This window comes from Electrona antarctica, assembly GCF_951216825.1.
Source record: "Electrona antarctica genome assembly, chromosome: 5".
Classification (NCBI taxonomy): domain Eukaryota; kingdom Metazoa; phylum Chordata; class Actinopteri; order Myctophiformes; family Myctophidae; genus Electrona; species Electrona antarctica.
This window is the reverse complement of record NC_136810.1, coordinates 21,155,333-21,182,515: the sequence shown is the minus strand read 5'-3', so window position 1 is coordinate 21,182,515 and position 27,183 is coordinate 21,155,333. Positions and strand designations below refer to the sequence as shown.

The 27,183-nt window shown below is 44.1% G+C and overlaps 1 protein-coding gene across 1 annotated transcript in view; it reads right to left on the bottom strand.

Moving 5' to 3' along the window:
* Positions 1-17,496, bottom strand: part of LOC306923716 (solute carrier family 45 member 3) — an 83,966-nt gene extending 66,470 nt beyond the window's left edge. The window contains exon 1 of the mRNA XM_079501983.1: positions 17,313-17,496. The gene's annotated coding sequence lies outside the window, so the exon portion shown is untranslated. The remainder of the gene's footprint in view (positions 1-17,312) is intronic.
* Between the last annotated feature and the right edge of the window lie 9,687 nt (positions 17,497-27,183).

The window sequence follows — 27,183 nt, the reverse complement described above, 5'->3', positions numbered from 1 at the left end:
CTGCTCTACATGTAGAGCTAAGGAGGAGTTCTTCTGTTGGGTCTCTGCTCTACATGTAGTTCCTCTGTTGGGTCTCTGCTCTACATGTAGTTCCTCTGTTGGGTCTCTGCTCTACATGTAGTTCCTCTGTTGGGTCTCTGCTCTACATGTAGTTCCTCTGTTGGGTCTCTGCTCTACATGTAGTTCCTCTGTTGGGTCTCTGCTCTACATGTAGTGACAACTCACTGTGATTTCACACTTTAATCCATTTAGACCTGAGGACGATTCTACAAATGTCTTCTAAATCCTGACAGTTTTCTGAAAAAGCTATGTTTCTAGCCGCCGACCCCTATCCAAAAATATGTTCTCCATGGAGGGACCCCCCGGAAGCAAAGATTTGAGTTAAAAACGTTGGCTCTGAAAGAATATATATTTGTGCCACATTTTCACGATTTTTCAAAAATAGCAGACCTACAAGCTCGTAGCGCAGCACTCGGTGCCGCACTATGAGCTTGTAGATCTGCTATTTTTCAATAGCTAAAGTATAACATAATGGTTAAAACACCAAAATGGGTTAAAATAGTCCACATTGTTCACATTTGTTCAAGATTTCCCGTCGCTAACTTGTAGATCTGGCTATTTTCAAATAGCTGATGTATAGGCTATATAAACATGGTTTTAAGTGATGTTTTACATTTTTCACAGAGGGGACCCCCTGAAACCACCCTCAGGGACCCCAGTGGAGGTCCCCCAGACCACACTTTGACAAACACTGTTTTTAGACAAGAGTCATTGTGAATAGGGCCATATAGCACCTTCCAATACCGCGCACGCACGCACGTGCACACACACACGCGCACACACACTTCAACCATGTGGACGGAACTTTGTAAAGTCAAGTTAAATTGAATTAAGCGAGGAGGGGGAGAGGGCGTGCTTTCTGAACTGTTAATTCTGTTGTTTTCCAAAAAGGAAGCTAAGCACTGCCAGCCGGGTTTTGTGACCGATGACTAACTCACTTAAAGTCCCAGTGAGTCAGTATACTCACAGTACGCGTGTGCGTGCGTGCGTGCGTGCGTGCGTGCGTGCGTGCGTGCGTGCGTGCGGCGTCAGCAACACCATTACCCAGCAGCGCTGCTACGTGGAGTCCAAGAATCGCTGGCCAGCAGTGCGTCGTACGCTGCAGTGCCAACTCTACGTTTTATTCTGCCAAGTTTCTGACGACCGATTCAGTAGCGAAGGAGAAAGACAGACAGGCAGGCAGGCAGACAGACAGGCAGGCAGACAGACAGACAGGCAGGCAGGCAGGCAGGCAGACAGACAGACAGACATAAAGCTCATAACTACATTGGCACTTATTTTCTCCTCTAAAACTAAAAAAAGATATGATTCAATCTCATCACGGCTGTCTGTTGACAGCAAAGACATTCAATGTCACATTTAGCAACACAGTGAGCTAGAAGAACATTTTTTATTTGGTTCACAGATTCGTTATTTTAACACATTGTAGACCTGGAACATATTCTGTGTCACCTTGCTTAGCGTTTTATTTATACTTTAGATGTTGGAACAACATATTTTCAGATGGGGGTTAGCGGCCAATTACATATTAATATATTTGTGGGGTCCTTGACATGAAATAGTTTGAGAAATAAGACATTTTGTAAAATCTGGTACAAATTGTAGATTGGCTGTAAAAAAAATCCACAACCTTCATCTTTGACATGATGTGGAAACAGGATTTGGTGGCTCTTCTCCACTCTTCTCATTCTAATTTAAAGAATACCATGACTTATTTAAATGTTATATCATTGAACAATGAGACCCAGTGTGTTAGACCACAGTCTTTTCATTTTAAATCAGACCGGAGCGTGTCTGTGTGTGTGTGTGTGTGTGTGTGTGTGTGTGTGTGTGTGTGTGTGTCTGTCTGCCTGCCCAGGAACAAACCCTTCCCCACGTTGGCACCCAGAACACTGCATGCCATCCATCACCACGCTGTCATGTCCATGTTTCACCCAGACACTCCATCACCACGCTGTCATGTTCATGTTTCACCCAGACACTCCATGCCACGCTGGCATGTCCATGTTTCACCCAGACACTCCATGCCACGCTGGCATGTCCATGTTTCACCCAGACACTCCATGCCACGCTGGCATGTCCATGTTTCACCCAGACACTCCATGCCACGCTGGCATGTCCATGTTTCACCCAGACACTCCATGCCACGCTGGCATGTCCATGTTTCACCCAGACACTCCATGCCACGCTGTCATGTTCATGTTCAGGGACGTGCACACATAGACGCCAAAGGGGGCTTCAGCCCCTGCCCTTTTAAAGCGCAAATAACATGCATTTTAAAACTACTTTTAATATTTCATATCATATTGTCTATGTTATTTCTAATGGTTTGAGCCTCAATCACCACTCTGATATAACCAGGCCTTGTCATTTCTTGCTGGACTTTGAAAGCTGTTTTAGCTGCAGTACCACAATGTCCTGAGGTGGTGGGGGTGCTGATATGCAGATTATTTAATATTTGAGTCATTATAATACTGATGCTAGATAAAACCAGGCTTGTTTCCATGCCATGCCAGCTTGGAAAATCAACAATGGTGGACATTGTAAACAAAGTGGAAATGCAAATTTGGAACTGAAGACTGAAGAAGAGGAGGAATTATACAAAGTAGGGTGACATTGATGACATCACGATGAGGCCAAAATCAGTTGAGCTGTTCCTGAGAGCAATTTCCATTAAAGCACCTATATGATATGAAAGCCTGATTGTTCAAAATTGGTTATTTGTGGGGATAGAAAACACATATGGGAGCCGCAAAAACACAAAAAAGATTGAAAAAGTTATAGGTCCTTTAACCCGTCTGTAAAACAACTGCCTTTTCCAGACCACGAATGCAGCATTTACTATGGTGAAAGAAATGCAAATGCCCTCCTCTCCTTTACCGGAAGGCAGCATTCAGGAGAATTGCTTTTTTCCCCCCCAAAGTCTCCTGAACTTGAACACAGTATTTTGCGTTGGAATTAACAAATTTGTTTAGAAGTCCACATCATACCGCATCTCCACTAGCTAAAGAGTGCTGGGTTGCGCCCCAAAAATAGCTGATCTACAAGCTCTCAACGTGTCGCAGCGCGACGCGTTTAGAGCTTGTAGATCTGCTATTTTCACTATTTCTGTCCAAAAGTGCCCTCTTAACGGGATTTCAGCCCCTGCCTCTCTAACAATCTCTGCATGTCCCTGTCCATGTTTCACCTCAGCAGTGTTGGTTTCGTCGGCTAAAACTAAGACGAAAAAATGTCCGTCGACTCCCTTTTTTCAGCTGACAAATGGAAACTAAATGAAAACTAAGCTAGGATGACTAAAACTAAGACTAAATATATTGACAATTTCGTCAACAAATGAAAACTAGACTAAAATGTTAGGAAGGGACTAGTGAACAAGAGATCCAGTATAAGTCATTTTACACTTGGTTGCATACTGAAAATAGCAGATCTACAAGCTCACAACGCGTCGCGCTGCGTTTAATATGAATAGAAATTACATTTTGGTTTTCCTTTTATAAGCTTCGTAATGTAAAAGTGCACAGGGCAGATATGACAAATAATTGAAATATACCAAGAAATTACTGGCATTTGTATATATGTTTTTACTTTAAAAAGAAATTGTAAAAATAGCTGAAATAGCTGATAGATTCTGTTTTTTATGTATGATCATCTTTAAACATGGAAACGATTGACGATTATGACAACAATTGCGATTATATCAAATAATTGTGAGGATCTAAAATAATTGCGATTTGCGTTTTTTTGCTCCCGATCCGATTCCGATCATTTCATTTTGAGACATGCCGATACCGATTTTTCCCGGATCCGATCTTTATATTTTATACAACACTTATGCCATGTGAGAAATGTATGTCACTCTATAGTCTGGTCAGTTGCCTTTCAATTATTCAACGGCAAAAAAATACGTGACTACTTTCATTAGAACTATAGAAGGTGGAATTTTTTTCATGCCATATGAAAGCAGGGAATCACAGCAAAAATAATGATGTATTGGTTAATTAGATTGAGTGAATCTTGCAACTACAGAACTGAAGTCAAAGTTAAAACTCCATTTGCATGGCTTTGGCTATCATTCAGAGATAGATAGTAGGCCTACTACAAGACATCATATCATATATGCCAGGGGTGGGCAACTGGCGGCCCGGGGGCCACATGCGGCCCCCCACCTTCACTTAATGTGGCCCTCAGGTTAATGTCAGAATACTGATAGTGTTGGTTTCAGCTGGTACAATTCCACAACATGCAAACATGGCCCACTGTAATTACTTCCATCTAAATTAGTAGCTCATTGCTCAACACAAGTATAATTACAGGCATTTGAAATTACATAAAAATGTTAATTTTCAGGATTCCAATTCAAAAATAGCAAAACATAATTCAAGATTTCAATTCAAATCTTGTAGATCGGCTATTTTTGCTATGACAGTAATATATGGCCCTAGGCCGTGAGTGTGGAAATATAGTGGCCCCTCATCGTCAAAGTATGCCACCCCTGATATATGCATAGTGGGGGGTTGCATTCCTTTGTTTTCATCATGGGTATATTTAACCAAGTCACCAAAACCGCCTTCTTCCACCTAAAGAACATTGCCCGTCTCGGCGTCTCTGCCCCTCTCTGTCATTCTCCTTCATCACATCCACGCCTTCATCACATCCACACCTTCATCACATCCACGCCTTCATCACATCCACGCCTTCATCACATCCACGCCTTCATCACATCCACGCCTTAATCACATCCACGCAATCATCACATCCACGCCTTCATCACATACACGCCTTCATCACATACACGCCTTCATCACATCCACGCCTTCATCACATCCTCATCATCACATCATCACATCATCACATCAGCTGAAACACTCATCCACGTCTTCATCACATCCCACCAGCTGAAACACTCATCCACGCCTTCATCACATCCTCATCATCACATCAGCTGAAACACTCATCCACGTCTTCATCACATCCCACCAGCTGAAACACTCATCCACGCCTTCATCACATCCCACCTTGATTACTGCAACAGTATCCTCTACGGCACCACCTCCAAAGTCCTCAATAAACTGCAATATGTCCAGAACTCAGCTGCCCGTCTACTCACCAATACCCGTTCCAGAGACCATATTACACCAGTCCTCCGTGACCTCCACTGGCTACCGGTCAAACAAAGAATCCACTTCAAAACACTCCTGACCACCTACAAAGCACCAAACAACCTGGCTCCCCCATACCTCTTAAACGTCATGTCCCCTCCCGCTCCATCAGGTCTGGTGACGCAAACCTCCTCGACGTCCCCAAGACCAAACTCCGTACGTGGGGTGACAGAGCATTTGCTGCCCCTACCCTGTGGAATGCCCTCCCTTAGGCACTCAGAGATGCCTCCACCCTCCAAACCTTCAAAACTGCCCTCAAGACCCACCTCTTCAATATTGCCTTCCCTAGTATAGCTAAGACTTTTCACTGTCTTTTAATGTTTTTATAGCTTTGTGTTTATTTATTTTTTCTAATAAGTTGTTTTTATTTTGTTACCTCTGTAAAATGTTCGGGAGGGACTAGTGTAGAAGTAATCTGAGTCCCCAGAAGTTTTATTTTTTGCCACTAGGGGGGCGAGAAAGAGAGATCCTGTATAACTAAAAGACAAGTCAGTTTATTCTTGGATGTATGCTGAAAATAGCAGATCTACAAGCTCACGACGCATTGCAGCACATTGTGAGCTTGTAAATCTGCTAGTTTCAGCATGCAACAAAGTCTAAAATCAGCCACTACGACACCATCAAAGCCCGCCAAAACAAATCGACTAAATCAACTGTACATTTAGTCAACTAACACTAAAACATTTCAGATGACTAAAATATGACAAACTAACAGAATTGTATTCAAAAGACTATGACTAAAACTAAATCAATGTTTTGCTGTAAAAATCAACACTGGTTTCACCCAGACAGTCCATGCGTCATGCTGTGCTTGTTCATGTTGTTTCTAAAGGAGCAACCCAGGGCTGTGGACAGTTCAGAAACCCTCATGTTTCTAATGCATTCTGGGCAGGAACCCCTTTTGGTGTTTTAAGCATTATGTTATACTTAATTAGTTATTGAAAAATAGCAGATCTACAAGCTAAAAAACAAACAAGCTAAAAAACAAAACAAAAAAAAAGAAAAAAAGACAAAACCGGATTAATGACAATGACCCCCAAAATGACATCACCGAGGTGACATCCCAATGTGGTGTGCTGGCTGTCATCTATGCTTATTGATCTGTTCCATTAGAGACACCCCCTCCCCTCCCCTACCCCCAGCACAGCTGGCCGGGTTAGACTATTACAGGGGAAGCCGTTTCAACTTTGACCCCTGAGGCCCTGCACAGGGGCTGGGAAACGCTTCAGTGTGCCTCTGTTCGCCCCTTAAACCACTACCTGTCAGGACAGGAGTAACAAAGTACTTTTACTTAAATACTAAACTAGCATCAAAGGAGTAACAAAGTACTTTTACTTAACCCATTTAGACCCGAGGACGATTCCAATTCTACAAATGTCTTCTAAATCCTGACAGTTTTCTGAAAAACCCAGGTTTGTGTCAGTCGTTCTCAAACATTTTCATGTCAAGGACCCCCAAAAATATACATATTTGGCCGCCGACCCCCATCTGAAAATATCTTGTTCCAGGGACCCCCCCAGAAGCAAAGATTTGAGTTAAAAATGTTTTTTTAACTGAAATCGTGAGCGCGGTCCCGTGAATTTGTTGCGCACGTGCTCGTTACGCGCACACGCCACCCCGCGACTCACCAGACCTGGATTCTGTTTTTTTACGCTTGCGTTGTTGCGCCCCTCTTCAACAGACCTGGAGGAGCAAGTGTAAAATCAGCCATTACGACTAAAACACAGTCGACTAAAACTAGACTAACGCCAATACATTCCAGGTGACTAAATAAAATGTGACTAAAACTAAGTGGAAACTATTCAAGAGACTAATATGACTAAAACTAAAATAGAAAGTTGCTGCCAAAGACAACACTGGCCTTTGTAAACTGTTGCCAGACCGACAATATCAGCACGGCCGGAGGCCAAAAAAAAGAGATCTTCACCCTCCTCCCACATTTCCCTCTGGCTCCCAATGAAGCCACAAACTGATCCGTGTTTTTATAGCGATTAAAGCGCTTGAGAGGGACGCGTCTAGCTCAACATTAAACGTACAACAAGACCCCCGGGCGCTTCGGCTGTTTGCACAGCGATAACCGTAAAACACACGCCAGGCAGGGCTTGACAGATGCACGCACGCACTCACACACAAAAAAAAAGAATGGGATTCTGTCAGTGTTGTTTTTGGCAGCAATTTCTGATTTATAGTTTTAGTCATAGTCTTTTGAATAGTTTTCCTTTAGTTTTAGTCACCAGGAATGTCTTAGTGTTAGTCTAGTTTTAGTAGACTAAATCTACGGCCGATTTAGTCGACTAAAATGTATTTAGGCGGGCCTTGATGCCGTCGTAATGACTGATTTTACACTTGCGCTGTGACGCGTTGTGCGCGTGTAGATCGGCTATTTTCAGCATGCAACCAAGTGTAAAATGACTTATACTGGATCTCTTGTCCACTAGTCCCTTCCTAACATTTTAGTCTAGTTTTTATTTGTTGACGAAATTGTCAATATATTTCGTCTTAGCTTTAGTCATCATAGCATAGTTTAATTTGGTTTCTATTTAGTTTTCATCAGTTGAAAAGGGTAGTCGACGAACATTTTTCGTCTTAGTTTTAGTCGACGAAAACAACACTGGATTCTGTCAACATATAGAGCCACCGACTCAAATGACATGAAACCCAAGTTCAGATTTAAAGATGGAGTGCCGTGATTTTTGTACTGTATGTGTCTATGGAGTTAACATTACTCTAATAGACCCCCAGGTGTGGTGGGGAGAAAGTATGTTTTGCACTCCGTCCGTGTGTGTGTGTGTGTGTGTGTGTGTGTGTGTGTGTGTGTGTTTTCACGCACTTTCCTACTAGGCTGCGGAATATATCCCACCCCTTTCACATTGGCGCCTCCAACAGGTGGATTATTGCAAAACACATTTTTGGAACAAAATGCCTCAAATCATCCAATTGCCATCCAAGGCGTAAGAACAAATGGCACCCTTTTCACATTGGCCTATTATAGCACCACCAGGAGGCCACAACCTGACCTGCCCTGGTGGAGACCTGTGCCCCAAGGGGCACTTTTTCTAGTTATTATTATTATTAGCCTATTATTATTATTATTATTACTTAGAAAAATGCAAACAGACAATAAAGTATTCAAATATTGAAAGTTGCTAAAATGTTTTACATTTATTTCCAAAATAGCAGATTAGATACAAGCTCACAATGCCATTTTCTTTTCATTAGGATATAATATTAAACCATTCCGGCCACCACCCCTCCTCCCCTCCCTGGGGTCTTCCTGGGACCACCACTCTGAGAACCACTTCTCTAACGTGTCTTTTGGCCCCTTTGATCTGACCTGGGGGAGGGGGGGGGGTCTTCAACAGCTGGTGTAGTGTATAGTGGGAGCATCCCAGGTGAAAATAAGTGTTTCTCGCTTCACATTCAATAGATCCCGTGATATTTTGTGGCCAGATGTAATTTCTTGGGGTCTAGTAGTAGTAAATAATAATAAAGAAAACGCTTTTGGCATATTTAGTCACTTGTTCAAATGCCTGTCAACAAGAGCTAAAATTGTTAAAAGAAAAGAAAACGGCAACCTTGGTTAACCCCGAACGCCCGGGGTTATTTAATCCATTAAATCATAGCGCCCAGCGATTTATAGCAGCGGAGCACTTTTAGCAACGGACCGGATGTTATCCCGGATGTGGATGTAGCAGCTAAATGTAGCCAAAACACTCTAGAGCCGATCGACAACAACGGGAGGTATGATTAACCCATTTAGGCCCGATGTCGAAATTAAAAAAAAAAAAAGTCTTCTAAATGACAATTTTCAGAAAAAGCTCATGTTTCTATATCAGTGGTGCTCAATATTATATGTCAAGGACCCCAAAAATGATATGTAATTGGCCACCGACCCCCATCTGAAAATATGTAGTTCCAGGGACCCCCCCAGAAGCAAAGATTTAAGTTAAAAACGTTTTGATATCAATAATCTTCGTCCTTTTGATCAATCTCCGTCTTGAGGGCTGGGCGTTACTAATTGATAGGGCGGAGAACTCCGTCCTGTGCACTCAGGGTGTTTAAGAAAAATAGTTGTCCTTTAAAGGCGATTCCAGGCGCCCCAAGTTGAAAATATTTCAGCTGACGGCAGGCAGGGAAAAGTGCTGTGAGCACAAGGTAAATAAATGGCCGGTGAAAACACCAAGCTGCTGGAGTTTGCAAAAAATGGTTAAAAGAATGCCCGTTATAAACAATTAAATAAAAACATGAGCTGCACTCAGGAGAAAGAAAAAAAACATCACGCACGCAGAACAAAATAAATGATTCTCACACACACACCACCATCACTTTCAATTTATCCTGTATCCTTTGAGGATCACTTCCAATTTAATGAAATTGGTATCGCGACCTGAGAGTGTGTCTCTGTTTACCAGAGGAGAGGAGTGGAGAGGAGGTAGCATGCAGAACTAAAAACAGAGCTAACTAGAAAAAGTGCCCTTCTGGGCACAGGTCTCCACCAGGTGACCTGTGTGTGTGTGTGTGTGTGTGTGTGTGTGTGTGTGTGTGTGTGTGTGTGTCGCGGCTTGGCCTGTTGTAGCGCCACCATGAGGCTGATTTGAAAACGGTCAAGTGGCATTTCTTCCTCAGCCTAGTGGGAATATGCATGCACAGTTTCACCACAATCGGACGCTGCGTTGAGTAGTTGTAGCGATTTGTACAAAACGGGTACAAAGCGGGCTACTCCTGAAACGTTTAGAAGCCAATCGTAGCCAATGAGGGTGGATTATGAGAAATCAAACAAACCCGTCTTGATCACATGACTATGGAGAGCATGTGTACCGATATGCGTGAAATTTGGATAAAATCTGAAGGAGTAATATTAGAAAATGTGTTTGACATATGTCGGCCTCCTGGTGGCGCTATAAAGAGCAGATGTGAAAAATTCCAGGAAAAGGTTTTTCCTTGGCCGCTAGGGAGTTGGCATACAAAGTTATCCACAGAGCCGTGCAGTTAGAGGTAAAAACACTTTTCAGCCAGTTATAGCGCCACCATGAGGCTGAGTTGAAAATGTTCATGTGGCATTTCTTCCTCTGCCTAGTGGGAATGTGCGTGCACAATTTCACGGAAATCACACAATGTGTTCATGATTTGCAGCATTTTGTTTGAAACTGAGCACTCCTGCGAACTTTGGAAGCCAATCTTAGCCAATCAGGATGGAGTCCGAGAAATCTGAAAGACCTGTTTCGTTGAATGGCTCTAGAGCATGGGTTTTCAACAGGTGGTCCGTGGACCACTGGTGGTCCGTGAAGGTGTTGAATGTGGTCCCTGACCATGCATTTAGTAATGTAGGAAAGTGAAGATTTATTGCATTGACCACAAGTTAGAAACAATGCAGTAAATTATCTGGTGACAAACGATGACGCGTCGATGTTGTCAGTTACTGGGAAGTCGGATGTCAAGAACTTCCACAGAAAGGTGAGTCAGGGGCTGCCTTCACGAGGACGTCGCGGGCTGTTCCCCGCCTAAGTTTTGTGAACGATATAAAACTTTACTGCGTCTACATTGCGGTTATGTTAATTATGTACGACGTCCACTCGAGACCGGTAAACTGCTTCGTTTTCAAGATAAAGATGCAGTACACATGGCTGGCCTGTAGAAGGCCACAAAAAAAAGAAAAAGCTTATTCTAAAGGCTATATGAAAGCGTTGGTATTTCACACAGGTGTTGCCAAATAACTAATTATCTTGATCAGATGCGCATATGCGTCATATCAATTTAATGAGCAGAGCAGTGCTGCTTCTCTCTCTGAGTCTGCACACACTGACTGACCAGCTAAAGTGTATGCCTACTAAACCATAATATATGACAAACCTTGGATTAATTCTTCTGAAAACAGCAGCAAGCACAAAGTAAGTGTGAGAGAGAGAGAGAGAGAGAGAGAGAGAGTGTGAGAGAGAGAGAGAGAGAGAGAGAGAGAGCGAGAGAGAGCGCGCCCCTTCTATTTTTTAACACGCAGCATCTCTCTCTCTCTCTCTCTCTCTCTCTGTGACTGTGACTGCGACGCGGTCAATAATATATAGCATAAATAATAGGTCAAATATAACACTTTCCCTCTATCTGTGATCAGCTCCTCACACACACAACTCCTCTCTCGTGCATGCCTGCTCAATCTCAACAACGGTTTGCATGCGTGCGGGCTGCAGATCGGCTATTTTTGGAGAAGAGATTTATAGACATTATGTGCAAATATAAAATAGCTGTGATACTTATATGTAAGTGGTTATGGTGAAATAAACCATTAACACTGGTTAGTTTGGAGGGGCGAGGGGACTATGACATCAGCAAATTAGGCGGCATTCGCTGTACACACGGAGACGTGAAAGTCGCGTCTCCAAACTTTCCCACTCTGGAAGGTAGTTTCAAAATTAGCCGTTAAAGTCCCCCAAAACGCCGTCTCCGTGTGACAAAAAGGGTAGATCGGCTAATTACTTGCCCCAGAAACACCGAATACGTCCTCGTCTGTACAGGCCCTTAGAATCTCAAGGGAAACCGTACCGGTTTGCCTGGTTGAGTCACCATTATAAGGAAATGTGCCCATAATCAATCGCAAGTGTCTGCTTACTCATAGAGTAAGTTACAATGAACAGCAACATGAGTTTAATATGGAAGGTTAATTTCTTTCCCCCACACCACGCCCATATCCCCCCTCCCAACACAACAATGGTCCCCAGGTTAATTCTCAGTCAGGGTAGTGGTCCCCAGGTTGATTCTCAGTCAGGGTGGTGGTCCCCAGGTTGATTCTCAGTCAGGGTGGTGGTCCCTGGTTCATAATCAGTTGAAAACCCTTGCTCTAGAGAGACTGTGTACCAATTTGCGTGATGTTTGGACAAAATCTGTAGGTGTACTGTCCAAAAACTTGCTTTGCACAAAGCGGCCTCCTGGTGGCGCTATAACAGGCCGTTCTGGACATTTTGGGGCAGAGGTTCATCGTTGGCATCCAGGGAGTGTGTGTGCAAAATTTGGCATCGACCAGGTTAACGGTGCCGGAGATTAGCTGGTCACAGACGGACGGACAGACACACGGACGGACGGACGGAGTGCAAAACATACTCTCTCCCCATGCCTTCGGCCTGGTGGAGACAAAAAGAGAGCAGTCTGTCTGGAGTCTAGTTGAAGTGAATGAAACAGTGGAGTGGTCCTTGGAGAGGCAGAGAGGGTCTTTGTGTGGCGCTGGGGTCACGGTCATGGTGACAATAACAGTCTCTCTGTCATGGCTTGGAGCTGTTTAACCTTTTGATCCCTTTGCTTCCTTCATGATGTGTGCTTTTAGACACCGCCGTGTTCCTACTTAAAAAGTAGTCCAGATGCTGACGGACAAAAGGAAATGTGGTGGACTTGTGAACTGTGGTAAAAGTAACAATGCCAGTGTAAAAAAAATACTTTGTTACAAGTACAGCATTCAATACTTAAAGGGTAGGGTATTTTTTGGTTAAAACAAAAATGTTTTGTTAATAGGTTAAATCACTATATTCTGATAGCAATCATTGCTATAGAGCAGGGGTTTTCAACAGGTGGTCGGTGGACCACTGGTGGTCCATGAAGGTATTGCAAAGTTATAGTTACAAAAATGTTTTGCTTTATAAGATTTGCACGCACGTTCACGATCTTTCAAAAACAAAACAAAATCGACAAAAGCGAGCATGGTGCGGCACAAAGTGACGGGTCATGACATGAGCTTGTACATCTGCTATTTTCAAACAGCCAAAGTACATTTTGGTATCCAATGTGCTACTGTACATACTGTAGCTCAAATCTAAAGATGACACGGCCGCTTTCCCGGTCTTAACCCATTTTGGGGCGGGAACCCCTTTTGGTGTTTTAAGCATTATGTTGTACTTTAGCTATTGAAAAATAGCAGATCTACAAGCTCATAGCACGGCACCGAGTGCCGCGCTAGGAGCTTGTAGGTCTGCTATTTTTGAAAAATCGTGAAAATGTATAGGGGGGGGGGGGGGTCCCTGGAACAACATATTTTCAGATGGGGGTCAGTGGCCAAATACATACATTGTTTGGGGGTCCTTGACATGAAAATGTATGAGTACCACTGACATTAGAAAAATTAGGTTTTTAAAGAAAACTGTCAGGATTTAAAAGACATTTGTAGAATCATCCTCAGGTCTAAATGGGTTCAAAAAGGGAACTAAACTCTAGACACAAAGGGGTGCTGAATAGCACCAATCTGAGGGGAACATCTTTCGGGTTGCTTTATTATAGCTCCTATATATGTTAATAAGCACCTATACTAGTAAACCCTATACTTAAGAGTTGACCAGGGAGTCCCTCAGGGCTCCGTGTCAGGACCTCTAAAGCCCTCTAGCGTTTTTAACTCTCTCTAATAAGACTCTAAAACCCAATCTCAGGCTCACCGGCGACGTGTTGCAACAACGCGGCATGCTGCTGTAAAGAGCTTGTATAGATCGGCAACCTTCAGCCAACACATGCAGGCGCCCGGCGCTGGCCTAGGGGTCCAGGCGCATCATTCATGCCACATATTATATGCTCTTGGCCTGACAGCGTGTTGCGTGTTCAAGTCCCGTTCATTGACGACCTTTCCTGCGTGTCTCTCCCCTTCTCTCTATCTCTTTCTTGTCCGTCTTCACTGTGACTATCAATAAAAAGGCACAAAAAACAAATCTAAAAAACTAAACTAAACAAAACCCTTCATCCAACATTTGCCATTATTAGCCTGGCGGTAGGACTGTCAAAAACACGAAAATAGTTGATCTATTGTAACTTGTAAGCTTGTATAGATCTGCTATTTCTGCAACAACAAAAAATGTAATGTATGGACATTTTTCAACATGGAAACCATTGACAATTATGCAAAAGAATGATTGTGATTAGGCAATTATGTAATAATTGTGACAGGCCATTGCCAGAGAGATCACAAGCACACAGTAGGGAATGTTTGTGATCAGCCAGGCTATCACAATATGGACGCCATAGGGTTCAAGGTACTTGTAGAGCACATTTGTCAAATAATGGTTAATGGACTGTATATACCGGTAGGCTAGCGCTTTTATCCGAGGCACTTTACATAGATTGTGCATTTGCATCCACACACACACACACACACACACACACACACACACACACACACACACACACACACACACACACACACACACACACACACACACACACACACACACACACACACACACACACACACACACACACACAGTTCAGAGTCTTGCTCAGGGACACTTGGACACCAACTGGCTCTGGGAGCCCACAGGGATCGAACTGTGAACCTTCCGGTTCCCATCCGGCCACTGACGTCAACATTTAAAAAAAAATATTTTTAAAATGATTTTTTTTCTGAAAAACCTCATGTTTCTATCAGTGGCTCTCAATATTTCATGTCAAGGACCCCATCCAGAAGCAAAGATTTGAGTTAAAATGTTCACTCTGTAATAATATATATTCAAAGATTTGAGGCACATTTTCACAATATTTCTAAAATAGCAGACCTGCAAGTTCATAGTGCGGCACTCGGTGCCGTGCTATGAGCTTGTAGATCTGCTATTTTTCAATAGCTAAAGTATAACATAATGCTGGAAACCCAAAATGGGTTAACGGTACGTAAATATGTAAAACTTTTCCCCAAAGACAAGTAGGTCACGAGGGGGAAAAAAAGTGGAGAGAATATAGACAGACTGAAAATAACTTTTATACACTTGGCGTTCCAAACACTTAAACCTGCACTTCTTATTCCAGGGTGAACCTTCACCAAAAAATAGCCGATCTACAAGCTCACAACGTGATGCGTTGTGTTCTTGTAGATCAGCTAAAAAAAACAAAGTGGTTAAACTAAAGCGACATTCGTATGGTACAGGCACGTGAAGAGTGTTATGAGGCAGGGGTTGAAATCCCGTATAAGAGGGCACTTTTGGACAAAAATAGCGAAAATAGCCGATCTACAAGCTCTCAAGCGTCGCAGAGCTTGTAGATCGGCTATTTTAGGGGTGCAAACAAACACTCTTTAGCTAGTGGAGATGTGGTGTAACGACATGGATTTCGAAACGAATTAGTTCAACGCAAAATGCTGCGTTCCAAGCTCAGGAGACTTCGGGGAGGGAAAAAGGCAATTCTCCTGAATGCTGCCTTCTGGCAATGGCATGGAAAGGAGAGGAGGGCATTTGCATTTCTTTCACCATAGTAAATGCTGCATCCGTGGTCTGGAGAGGGCCGTTGTTTTACAGACGGGTAAAAGGGCAGGGGCTGAAAGCCCCCTTTGACGTCTATGTGTGCACGTCCCTGGTATGGTAATATCAAAGTAGTCACAGAAGCCACTTGGTACTAGTGGAACAGAGCCATCGTTGACTGTTCAATGAATCATTCGAATACTGTAATTCTGTAACATAAAAGGGGACGGTATATATCGAGAACAATAATAGTGTGAAACGATTATGTACAGGCTAGCCTTTTAGTATAATTAAAATACTTTATATCTGAGATTGAATAGACCTTTTGTACATACAACGATATCCCATTCAGATCTCTTTCACGGACCCTCTTCAGGGCATGCAGCCAAGCAGTATACAACACAAAGTATGCAACTTATACAACATAATATACACAAACATTTACATGAAAAAACAGAAACGAGTGCAAAACAAGCGTCATTAAGCCAAGGAGAGATAGCAACACGTTAAGGAATTCATTCAAATATATAACTGTATTCAAATGTATATGGAACATGCACTTAAAACAGCCCTGAGGATTTATTAGGACTGTGTATGTGTAAAATAGCCTTGCCCTAACATTAATAGCCTTTAGTAGCCTGTAATTATCTCTGAGATTTAACTAATAGCTTTTAGACGGAACCTTTGAGCTCAGAGCTCCCTTTTGAATGTCTACACAAATGTAACCAAATGGACCTGTTGCATTTGCAGCCACGCTCAGAGTTCAAATAGCCATGAGAGAGAGGGTTCTTTCTGGACCGTGTGTGTCAGTCAGTTTTAAAATAATCCCCCTCTATAATAAGTCTTCCCCCCCCTCCCCCCTCCAGCCAGCCCTCCATGTGCCAAACAGCAGTCTCTCTCTCTCTCTCTCTCTCTCTCTCTCTCTGGAATTAAATAAAGGTGTAAACAGAGCTGCATGTGTTACATTAACACTCTCCTGTCTGTCTACCCATTCTACAAACTGTGGAATACAATGTTCAATCAGTCATGTATACATACATACAAGTGTAAACAGTACAGCCGGTGGGTCAGTGGCAGGCAGTGAGTGTGTGAGTGGAGTCCTGCAGGCTGCCACTATAGTGCCACCATGGCACTTGGCACCCCGTCAATCCCCAAAGGAGACTCTCTCTCTCTCTCTCTCTCTCTCTCCCAGACTGGGTTAAACTTATAAAGGAGGGACCACCACGCTTTAACACACACACACACACACACAAACACACACACACACACAAAGCCTGACGTTACCCCGTTAAAGAGCCGACCAAACATACACACACACTGTCACAGTTACACACACGCCGACGTGGATCCCATTTTAACCCACCACACACACACACACACACACACACAAAGCCTGACGTTACCCCGTTAAAGAGCCGACCAAACACACACACACTGTCAGTTACACACACACGCCGACGTGGATCCCATTTTAACCCACCACACACACACACGCACACACACAATCGTTCCTCGCTGCCCTTAACGGTCCATAAATAGTCGCAGATTTTACGCACGAGTAGTTATTTTTGTTTTGTTCCAAAAGTGAAGCCGCGTTGGCGTTATACTAGTGTATGTGTTCAGTGTGTGTGCTCCGAAGAAGGACGTATACTTCTCGGCTGGCTTCTCTATCTCATACAGGCTACTCTTTCTCTCTCTGAGATACAATGAAGAAGTTTGAGAGAAGAAAAGCCCGCATGCATGTTGTTTCTAACTGTCGGATTGACCAGAAAATAAGCCTCCCTCGACCATCGATCCCTCCAAGCAGCTGAAAAAGTGAACCACTGTGTGTTTGTGTGTGTGTGTGTGTGTGCATTCTTTCTTTCTTTCTTTCTTTCTACAAGTTTTACAGTTGCGTTGTTTTTACCTTGAGTGAGACTCCATGAATCAAGTTGCTGACTACCATAGATCCTTCCTCGGCCGATGCAGCAGACACACACACAGAGAGATGTTGCTCAACTCAACTTGTAGTAGGAAGGACTTTCCTTCAGTGTGTGTGGAGTGGTGGGAGGGAAGAGGAGAGCGAGGGAGGGGAGGGGAGCGGTGTTGTTTTCGTCGACTAAAAACTATTACCAAAAATGTTCGCCGACTATACCTTTTTTCACTGACGAAAACTAAATGGAAACTAAATGAAAACTAAGCTACGGTGACTAAAAATAAGACTAAATATAGTGACAATTTTGTCAACAAATACAAACTAGACTAAAATGTTAGGAAGGGACTAGCTGGACAAAGAGATCCAGTATAAGTCATTTTACACTTGGTTGCATGCTGAAAATAACCGATCTACAAGCTCACAGCGTGACGCGTTGTGAGCTTGTAGATCGGCTATTTTCAGCAAGTGTAAAATCAGTCATTATGACGGCATCAAGGACCGACAAATTACCTTTTAGTCGACTAAATCCAAGGGGCCAGTGAGGCACGTTCCAACATTGAAGCACTGGGCCCTAGTGGTAAGAGGATGGACTACAGGCGGACCCGTGGATTCATGACCGCGAAACCCCGTGCAGCTGGGCTTTAACATTGAGCGCTCGGTTGCACTTCCGCATTGGACCACCAAAATGTGGTGGTCCAATGCGGAAGTAGACGTTTTGAGACGGTCCTTCCGGGTGCTTCAAAACGCCACTGAGCAACTTCCACTGACATGAATAGCGGAGGGGGCGGAGCTTCACGCCAGATCAGTCTCTATCCTTCTTTATACTCTATGACTAAATCAACTGTAGATTTAGTCGACTAAAATCGTATGATATGATATTTAGTCGACTAAAACTAGACTAAAAAGCACTAAAACATTCCAGCCTTCCAGATGACAAAAATGTGACTGAATGAAAGCTATTCAAGAGACTATGGGCTCCATTTTCATCGGATCTTTCTAAATACACTGTTTTTGGATTTAGCAGTTGGGAAGGGGTGTTCCCCCACTAAAGTTGGTATTTTGGTTTTGTCTAAATCCCTAAAACACCTAACCTGACTCCGCCAGATGGGGCAGCAGAGAGTCCCCCCTCCTGCTCCCATCTGGGAACTCTCAGGCAGACTTGATGCCTGACCACAAAACGGCCTGGCCAATCAGCAGCAGCTAGAGGCGGGATAGCTGCTGCTGATTGGCCAGGCCGTTTTGTGGCCGGGCATCAAGTCTGCCTTAGAGTTCCCAGATGGGAGCAGGAGGGGGGAACCCAGTGTACTCTCTGCTGCCCCATCTGGCGGAGTCAGGTTATAAAACACCTCCGTTACCCGTTATATTATGCATAGGTGTGGTTTGGGCGTTACAATAATTAAACCAATCACCGTGCCACATGACATTGCCTTTAAGTTACCATCCGGTCATGGCTGAGGGAAGTAGGGGTGCTGGGGGGGCTGTAGCACCCCCTCCCCCCAGGCACAGCCCCCCCCTCGAACAGGAGAGAAAGGAAAAAAAAAGAGATTTAAATATGCTGTATCACAGTATTGGCACCTTATCCTGGTTAATTGCCTGTGTCAGTTCGTTCATATATAACTTGCGTGTGGAGAGGGAAAGTAAAGGCCACGTTTGCGCGTAAAAATGCGCGAAAATGCGCGTGCATGATGCGCGTGCACGCGCATTTTTGTGTACCCCAGGTACACGTTCAGCCCCTGCTAGTGTAAAGTACTTCCCGCGGGCCTGCATCCGGTCACTCTACCCCTGAGCCACCGCCGCCCCGTTTGCCTATAATGTTTACTGTTTGTTGCTGTAGGCCTATTTAAAAAATATAAAATAAGTGTGAACCAATAGTCATATTCATAACTAGGCCTACTGTATCTAGGTATTTGGCAAAGTAGGACGGGACCGTACCCAAGTTCCCTCAGCCCTATGTTCCCTCAGCCCTATGTTCCCTCATTCCAAAACAGACCCTATGTCCCCTCCAGTGGGGGCTGGTGGTGATTTGGGGTGGGGTGGGGTGGGGGGAGGGGGGGCTGTAAGGCATCAATTATGCTACCCATAGTTCACCCTGCAATAACAGCATCACATTGCAGATACCAAGTTACAGCAATGACACTACTGGGGTCTAGTCTATCTACTTTGTTATAGCAAATGCTCCACAACAACACAGTGAACACCAGTGAACGTTGTTCGTATGTCCGTATATATATATATATTTTTTTTTAATTCACAATTTCAAATATATAGTGTCAGGATGACATGCTCATTAATATGTTGCAGGAGATTTGTGGTATTGTATGCAATATCGGTACCACATTTGTCATGGTATGTGTGAGTCAAGTCAACTGTATGACCACAGTGGAAAAGAACATGGCATGACATCATTGTTAAAGAGGGCAGAACTGGACAAGTAAATAGTTATATTTTTTGTCAGTTGAGAGAAAGTGTTTCAAAGTGTCAAATTACAATTACAACTAAATCGTAATAACACTCAACAAGCATAATTCATGGAAACCCTTGATCCACAGATCCTCCTCCTCAGCTCTGATCAAGGTTGGGCACCCCAATCAAACTATACTATTGTGACACTGCATTCCTTTAAATCCTGACATGGCCTTCATTAATCATGTACTCATCATGTACTTAATTATCTGTTTTGAATCTCAGGTATGTTTCCATTGTCATCTGCATAGTTTTCGCAACAACATAGAGTACAGTACCACACCTTAATTATTTGACACCACAACTATTTAAGCTACGTTGACAAACGCAAAACTAGTTTAGCTTGTAGAACTTCCTGTCTCCTCATGTCCCCAAGTAACACTGTCCTGAAAGGCCATCTGCAATAACCTAATATGAAGTATACTGCACACTGCAGTATATTGAACAGGGGGCGGCGGTGGCTCAGAGGTAGAGTGCCTGGATGGCAACCGCAAGGTTGCCAGTTCGAACCCGGGCTCCCCCAGAGTTAGTGTCGAAGTGTCCTTGAGCAAGACACTGAACCCCTAATTGCTCCCGATGTGCTGGTTGGTGCCTTGCATGGTTTCCGTTGCCATCGGTGTATGAATGTGTGTGTGAATGGGTGAATGTAATGCACAATCTCTGTAAAGCGCCTTGGATAAAGGCGCTATATAAATGCACCATTTACCATTCACCTTTGTAGCTAAGTGTCCCTTTCTCGGACTGCAACTGTACTTACTTACTGTATAAGACCCATTTATTGAAATCCCAAACATGGAATATACTTGGACCATGCATTATGCCACATATAATGCCTGTCTCAGGACGGCCATCTGCCAGTATACAGTGGATAACTTCCCAGTCTTGCTGGGTAAGTTGAGTAACTATATAGCTACTGTAATTATAGGCTAAGAAGAAAGGACAATTGCTGATCTACAAGGTCACAACATGCCGTAATGTGTTGTGAGCGTGTAGATCGGCTTTTCCTCAAAAATAAATTTTGATAAATTACTTATTTTAAAATGTGTAGCGCAGTGGAATAGAGTAGACACGATGACATGTCAAGAGTCAATTAGTACTGTAGGATATACATTTGTGTTCTGGTAATATCATTGATCACTTGTTTTGCATGTCAAAATAAAACATTAATGGAAATGTCCATCACATTCACAAGCTGGCATAGTGATGTCCCCGGGTGCAGATAGCTGCTGTACTATGGTTATTGGTGGTGGCGGCAATACTAATAATTTTAGTCTGGATATATCAAATCCTGTATTGAGGATCACACAAGAATAGCATGCACTTTATTCCTCAAAATCCACAAAATAACACCCAAACCAGACAATGAATTAAAATGTCTGCTTGAGGTGTAATGCAGCTTTAAACAAAATAGCAGACAGTGGCACTGGTACATCTGAACTCATCTTCTCCTCCTACAGTGCGTGTCAACCACATTAATCCCCAAAGCCGACACTGGCATGGCCCTTCTCAGCTTCAATGATGCTTTTCATACCAATCGTTGCATAGAAGCATCATGGTTTTGTTATGCGTACACACCCATGGTACTGTGCCAAGAGAACTGAGCCAAGAGAACAAACGCACGCACACACAGTCAAGTTGTCTACCGATGTTAACCATCTCAAACCCTCACCCTAACATAACCTCCCACGGGGCAGCACACCTAAACCTAACCTGTTTAATTATTTAATAATTTCGTTTTATGAAGGTTTACATTTTATACTGTGATAAATTAATTGCACTAGCAAAGTGTAACATGCCGTGAGGACGGAACGTTTGTTCTACCCCATGGGTTCTCTGGGGTCCTAATATAAGGAGCGCAGCTTCCGGTTCATCACGTCAAATCTTTTCATTACTCCGTCTTTATCCCTGTTTATTCAGGTTCAGTTTTGTTAATGAGGTACTCATCAGCCCTGAGACCTGTAACAGAGGCTTGTCATGTCAGCTGTCAATCACTCAACTCAATGAAGGCCAATGGAAGACGATTTGGGCTGTAAAACAATCTGCCCATTTTGACCTATTTTGTTTTTCTTGCAAATATTTGATGCTGCTGCTTTAGATTCTACCAGCATATAAACACAGCAGAGGCCCTTCCAGGGACCCCTGGGTGCCACAGGCACACAGTTTCATTCGACTATGAATGGGCCTTTTGCGCCATGACACAGTACGTGCCCTCTTGCCCGAGGGTATAAATGCACGTATACTCGCCATGTGAAAACTTGATATGCCTTATATGCTCCAAGGGCTAACTGAGCTGACAGTCCTGGTCCACCTAAATGCTCCGGGGTATGCCCTATGCCCTAGGTACCAGTGTCAACTCACATAAGTTACCCGAACCTAAAAGTCTATGTACGTGACCTGCCTCGTCTAGAGGCGACACCCAGGACTACGTGAGCCATAGGCAGCTCCGCCACGTCCAGGTTATAGAATCTTGCAAAAAGTTGACGGAAATGACCAACTTGCAACCGTACACACATGACACATCCTGTATCGAAACACCATTGAATAGTGCCCAGGATGCTGCCATACCCTGCTCTACGCAGGGTATGGCAGCATCCTGTGTCCTCAGGCCTTCAGGAGGCTGCAACCCTGTACTGGCATAAGCCAGTTGGATGGCCTCCACAATCCACCGGGAAAGCCGTACTTTAGTATTGGTTTCCTTTAGCCCCGTCACCCCATCACAAATACCCATACCCTTCCTGAAGGGAAATGTCTTGGTCATGTACTGGTCATGTACAGTCTCAATATTTCATATCAATGGTCTTTTGTCAGGTGTGACTCAGCCTTTTTACACATTACCAAATTTAACCAGACAAGGAAGGTACAAAATATATATACAAGGACCACTGAAAATTATACTCTGGGAAATGCTCAGATTAAAAACCTATGGAAACAATAAAGTTCCTTTAAGGACAGTTCCGTGAGTGCTGGTATTCTCTTGTTTATCAGGTTCTTCCCAGACCGTGCACCCGATAAAATTAGACATTGAGACAATGAGACATTAAGATGAATTGCAGTCGTGCCTGCTTCCTTGATTTATATGCGTGGTGACAGCGCCTAACCCGCCTCCGCCAGATTGAGGCAGTATTGAGTTCACCAGTTCCCTCCTCCTGCCTGCATCTGGGATCTCTCAAGCAGAAACGATGAACCTGGAAGCAGCGGGACAAACATTTGATATCTCCATAATAATTTCGAGTTGTAGTCGTGTTAGGTTGTGTTTACATTTGCCCTGTGGCAGCGCTTCAATATGTCATAAGTCTCGCGTTGATCCCGCCTCTAGCGGCCTCATACAGCTGCATATCGCTCCGGCCAGAATTGGACCGGAGTACATCATCTCTGCCTGAGAGTTCCCAGACTCTCCTTGCTGGCAGAATGCAAATGTTGTCCAGCAGGGGGAGTGGTTTCACCAGGCTAGACAACGCCTACTGACTGGCAAACTGGCAAAAACTTCGGACACCACAATATGAGAATAACAATATAACTAAAAATACATCACATGGATGCACCTGGGACGTATCCTCAGTGGTGTATCTTGAGGTCAACGGGGTTTCGGGTCTACCAACATCATACCCCTCACTCAGACGACCCAGCCGGGGTTGATCAAATCCAGACTTACGTCCCAGTAGTTAGCCTCGATCAGTCCATCAGGGAATGAGCAAGGCCACACAATCCGTTGCTCCGGAACTACTCTGCCGGGACTGGGAGAACCAGATTCTGGTGCATGGACGGACTAGGCTCTGTGGGTTGACTCCTGTCCGGGCAGTACAGTACAGTACAGTACAGTACAGTACAGCACAAGAAATGAATGGTTGGATAAAATTGTCACCCTGACGTGTACCAAATTGAAAGAATTCACCCACTTTACTGTAAACCATGTGACAATAAAGTTGATTCTTGAAATATACATTATATAGGCCAGTTCTCAATGTTTTTGGCTGGGGATCCCCGGAAATGCTTTGGCCATGTCTCGGGATTTCAGGTACAGAGGATAGCTGGCTTCAATTGGAATCTAATAACTCTTCATCCTTACATCCTTAAAAAGCTATTAGCATGCAGCAGTCTTCCACTTAAACCTAGGCAACACTGTTCTTCTAACCGTTTTGTTATCTCCACCTTAAAACAAATTAGACAACATTTTGGTTGGACTTCTCTGTCTACACCGCTGTAAACAACCATTTTCAACATAGGCAAACCTGAATGAAGATTCTCCACCTGGTCCACACAAGGGCTGTCTTGCCTAGGAGACTTTATATGTTGACGGCACGTTTGCCAGCTTCACCCAACTATGCTCAACACTGACTTATTCAGATACTAACAAATTCGCAATTTCGCTAATCACAATACTTTATTATTTCCACAGATTCCAACAGCTTCGGGTATTGACCGTATTCTTCCAGTCGCTCAACTGCCAAAAGGCCACATTTATTTTCTCTATCGGCAGAACATCCGTCCTGCTTTGCATAAGATCAAAGCGGGGTGGGAAACCGAATTGGGTGGGTACTGGGTACCACTATGTCAGATACATTTTGGGATGCTGCATTAAAAGACCAGTTCGCCAGTATAACAAGGCTTTTTTCATGCTTTAGTATGATATCCGTTCATGAAAAAAATATAAATATTTTCATGTGGCGATACAGTGGCTGAGAACGGCTCATGTAACGAGCCGAGGCACGGTGCGCTCATTTCCTACATTACCCACAGTGCATTGCGCGACATACAGGCACAAAATCATACCCGTGTGAAGTGAGGGGCGCTCTTATCATCATCATACATCGTCGCATGAACAACTGCATTTATGCGATTGGTTGGCCGATTTGCTCGTCTATACATATGACGTAAATTTTCCCTTCATTGTCAATGGCATTTCATGTTTGTGTTGCCACAAATCTATGGCCTGCTTTATGGATTGTATATTTTCTTGATTATGTAATTGCTATGAATTTGATGTGTTGAATGGAGGTTTCCCATCGACTATTCCCTTTGGTCGACTTCCCCTTTGAGAAATGATTTGTAGGTGCACCGTGCAGGTCCAGGCGAAGAAGCAGCAACTCTACTCCGAGTCTCTCTCGCATGACTGAACTTCTCACCCTATATCTCTAAGGGAGATGCCAGCCACCCGACGAAGAAAACTCATTTCGGCTCACTTTCTGGCTCACTTTCTGGCTGGTAACATGTAGGCCTACACTCCTGCTGATGCATGCAGCACCCGTCTAGACTTCTGCTAGGTTGGCTTCAGGGTCCAGCTTTCACTGCTATATAGAAGAACAGACTCTACCGTTGCATAGAAGAAGCTGAGTTTGAACACAGACAAATGCAGTTTAACATTTTTAATAGAACCTATTATACAGTAATCAGTATTACTGTATTATGCCGTAATACTGGTCTCTAAACTGCCTCCCCCTGGCCAGCCGGGGCGTCTGATGGAGGGGAAAGGAACTGGTTGGAATAACGTGTTCCTTCCACGCGATACGTCCAACCAGGGAAACTCCCCCCTGTCAGGTGTAAAGGAGCGACTTGGACACTCATGCAGGAAGGAAGCATGAGTTCAAGTTCGTTGCTCTCCCCAGGTTGGCGGAGGGTGTGTCGAGCCCAGGATCACATTAGATAATTGACACAGGGGGGTGGAAAATGGGTTACAAAATCGTTAAAAAAAAGTGGCCTATTATACTCCACATAGATTACATAGAATATTCAATAATGTTTCTCCCAACTGCCAGAGATGCAAAGTCTCTGATGGAGATTGACTTCATATGCATGTGCAGCTGTCCATGCTTGGACGAGTTCTGGAAATATGTAGTTAGAACGGAGGGCTGGTGCAGTGCTTTTGGGTGGAGGGGCTATAAGGCATCCATTATACTTAGGAACAAAGGGAGTCTACCAACGCGCCTCAATCCGGCTAGTCCGGTGCTTCACAGGGACAAGGACATACGTTGCAGAAGGAGGAGAGGACACTGGAGCAGCACGGACATTTAGAGCCTTTTATTAGGTGCTAGTAATAGTATACAGAACGACTAACGTTTCGACCTATGCGGTCTTCATCAGAGTCATGATTCTGATGAAGACTGCATAGGTCTTCATCATATATGGCTTAGAATATAATTTGTTATAATATTTCAAAATATTTAAACATTTTTAATACATTTAAAAGGGTATTTTATTTATTTCCCATGGACCACCAGCAGACCTATAAATATACCATGGACATAGTCTGGGGTGAGAAACAGTGGGATTCATAGATAATATGGGATGCATGTGTAGTGTAAAAATCACACCCGTGTGAACTGAGTGGTGTAAGGTCTTATATAGCCTGTCTGACGTATGAAATCATGTCTGACGTAATGAAATCACACCCGGGTGAACAGGGTGAACATAGCAACCATGCTCATTTTTTTCTGCACAGACTAACAAAGCCATGAAATCACACCCGGGTGAACAGGGTGAACATAGCAACCATGCTCATTTTTTCTGCACAAACAAAGCCAGTTGTAATGAAATCACACCCGGGTGAACAGGGTGAACATAGCAACCATGCTCATTTTTTCTGCACAACAAAGCCAGTTGTAGGAGTGGTTTACACCACTCAAAAATATATAGGCCTACACCCATACCCATATCCCAACAACAGTGGTCCACATGTTGATTCTAAGTCAGGGTGGTGGTCCCCTGGTCCACATGTTGATTCTAAGTCAGGGTGGTGGTCCCCTGGTTGATTCTAAGTCAGGGTGGTGGTCCCCTGGTTGATTCTAAGTCAGGGTGGTGGTCCCCAGGTTGATTCTAAGTCAGGGTGGTGGTCCCCTGGTTGATTCTAAGTCAGGGTGGTGGTCCCCTGGTTGATTCTAAGTCAGGGTGGTGGTCCCCTGGTTGATTCTAAGTCAGGGTGGTGGTCCCCAGGTTGATTCTAAGTCAGGGTGGTGGACCCCTGGTTGATTCAAAGTCAGGGTGGTGGTCCCCTGGTTGATTCTAAGTCAGGGTGGTGGTCCCCTGGTTGATTCTAAGTCAGGGTGGTGGTCCCCTGGTTGATTCTAAGTCAGGGTGGTGGTCCCCTGGTTGATTCTAAGTCAGGGTGGTGGTCCCCAGGTTGATTCTAAGTCAGGGTGGTGGTCCCCTGGTGGTCCCCTGGTCAGGGTGGTGGTCCCCTGGTGGTCCCCTGGTCAGGGTGGTGGTCCCCTGGTGGTCCCCTGGTCAGGGTGGTGGTCCCCTGGTCAGGGTGGTGATCCCCTGGTGGTCCCCTGGTCAGGGTGGTGGTCCCCTGGTCAGGGTGGTGGTCCCCTGGTGGTCCCCTGGTCAGGGTGGTGGTCCCCTGGTCAGGGTGGTGGTCCCCTGGTGGTCCCCTGGTCAGGGTGGTGGTCCCCTGGTTCACAAT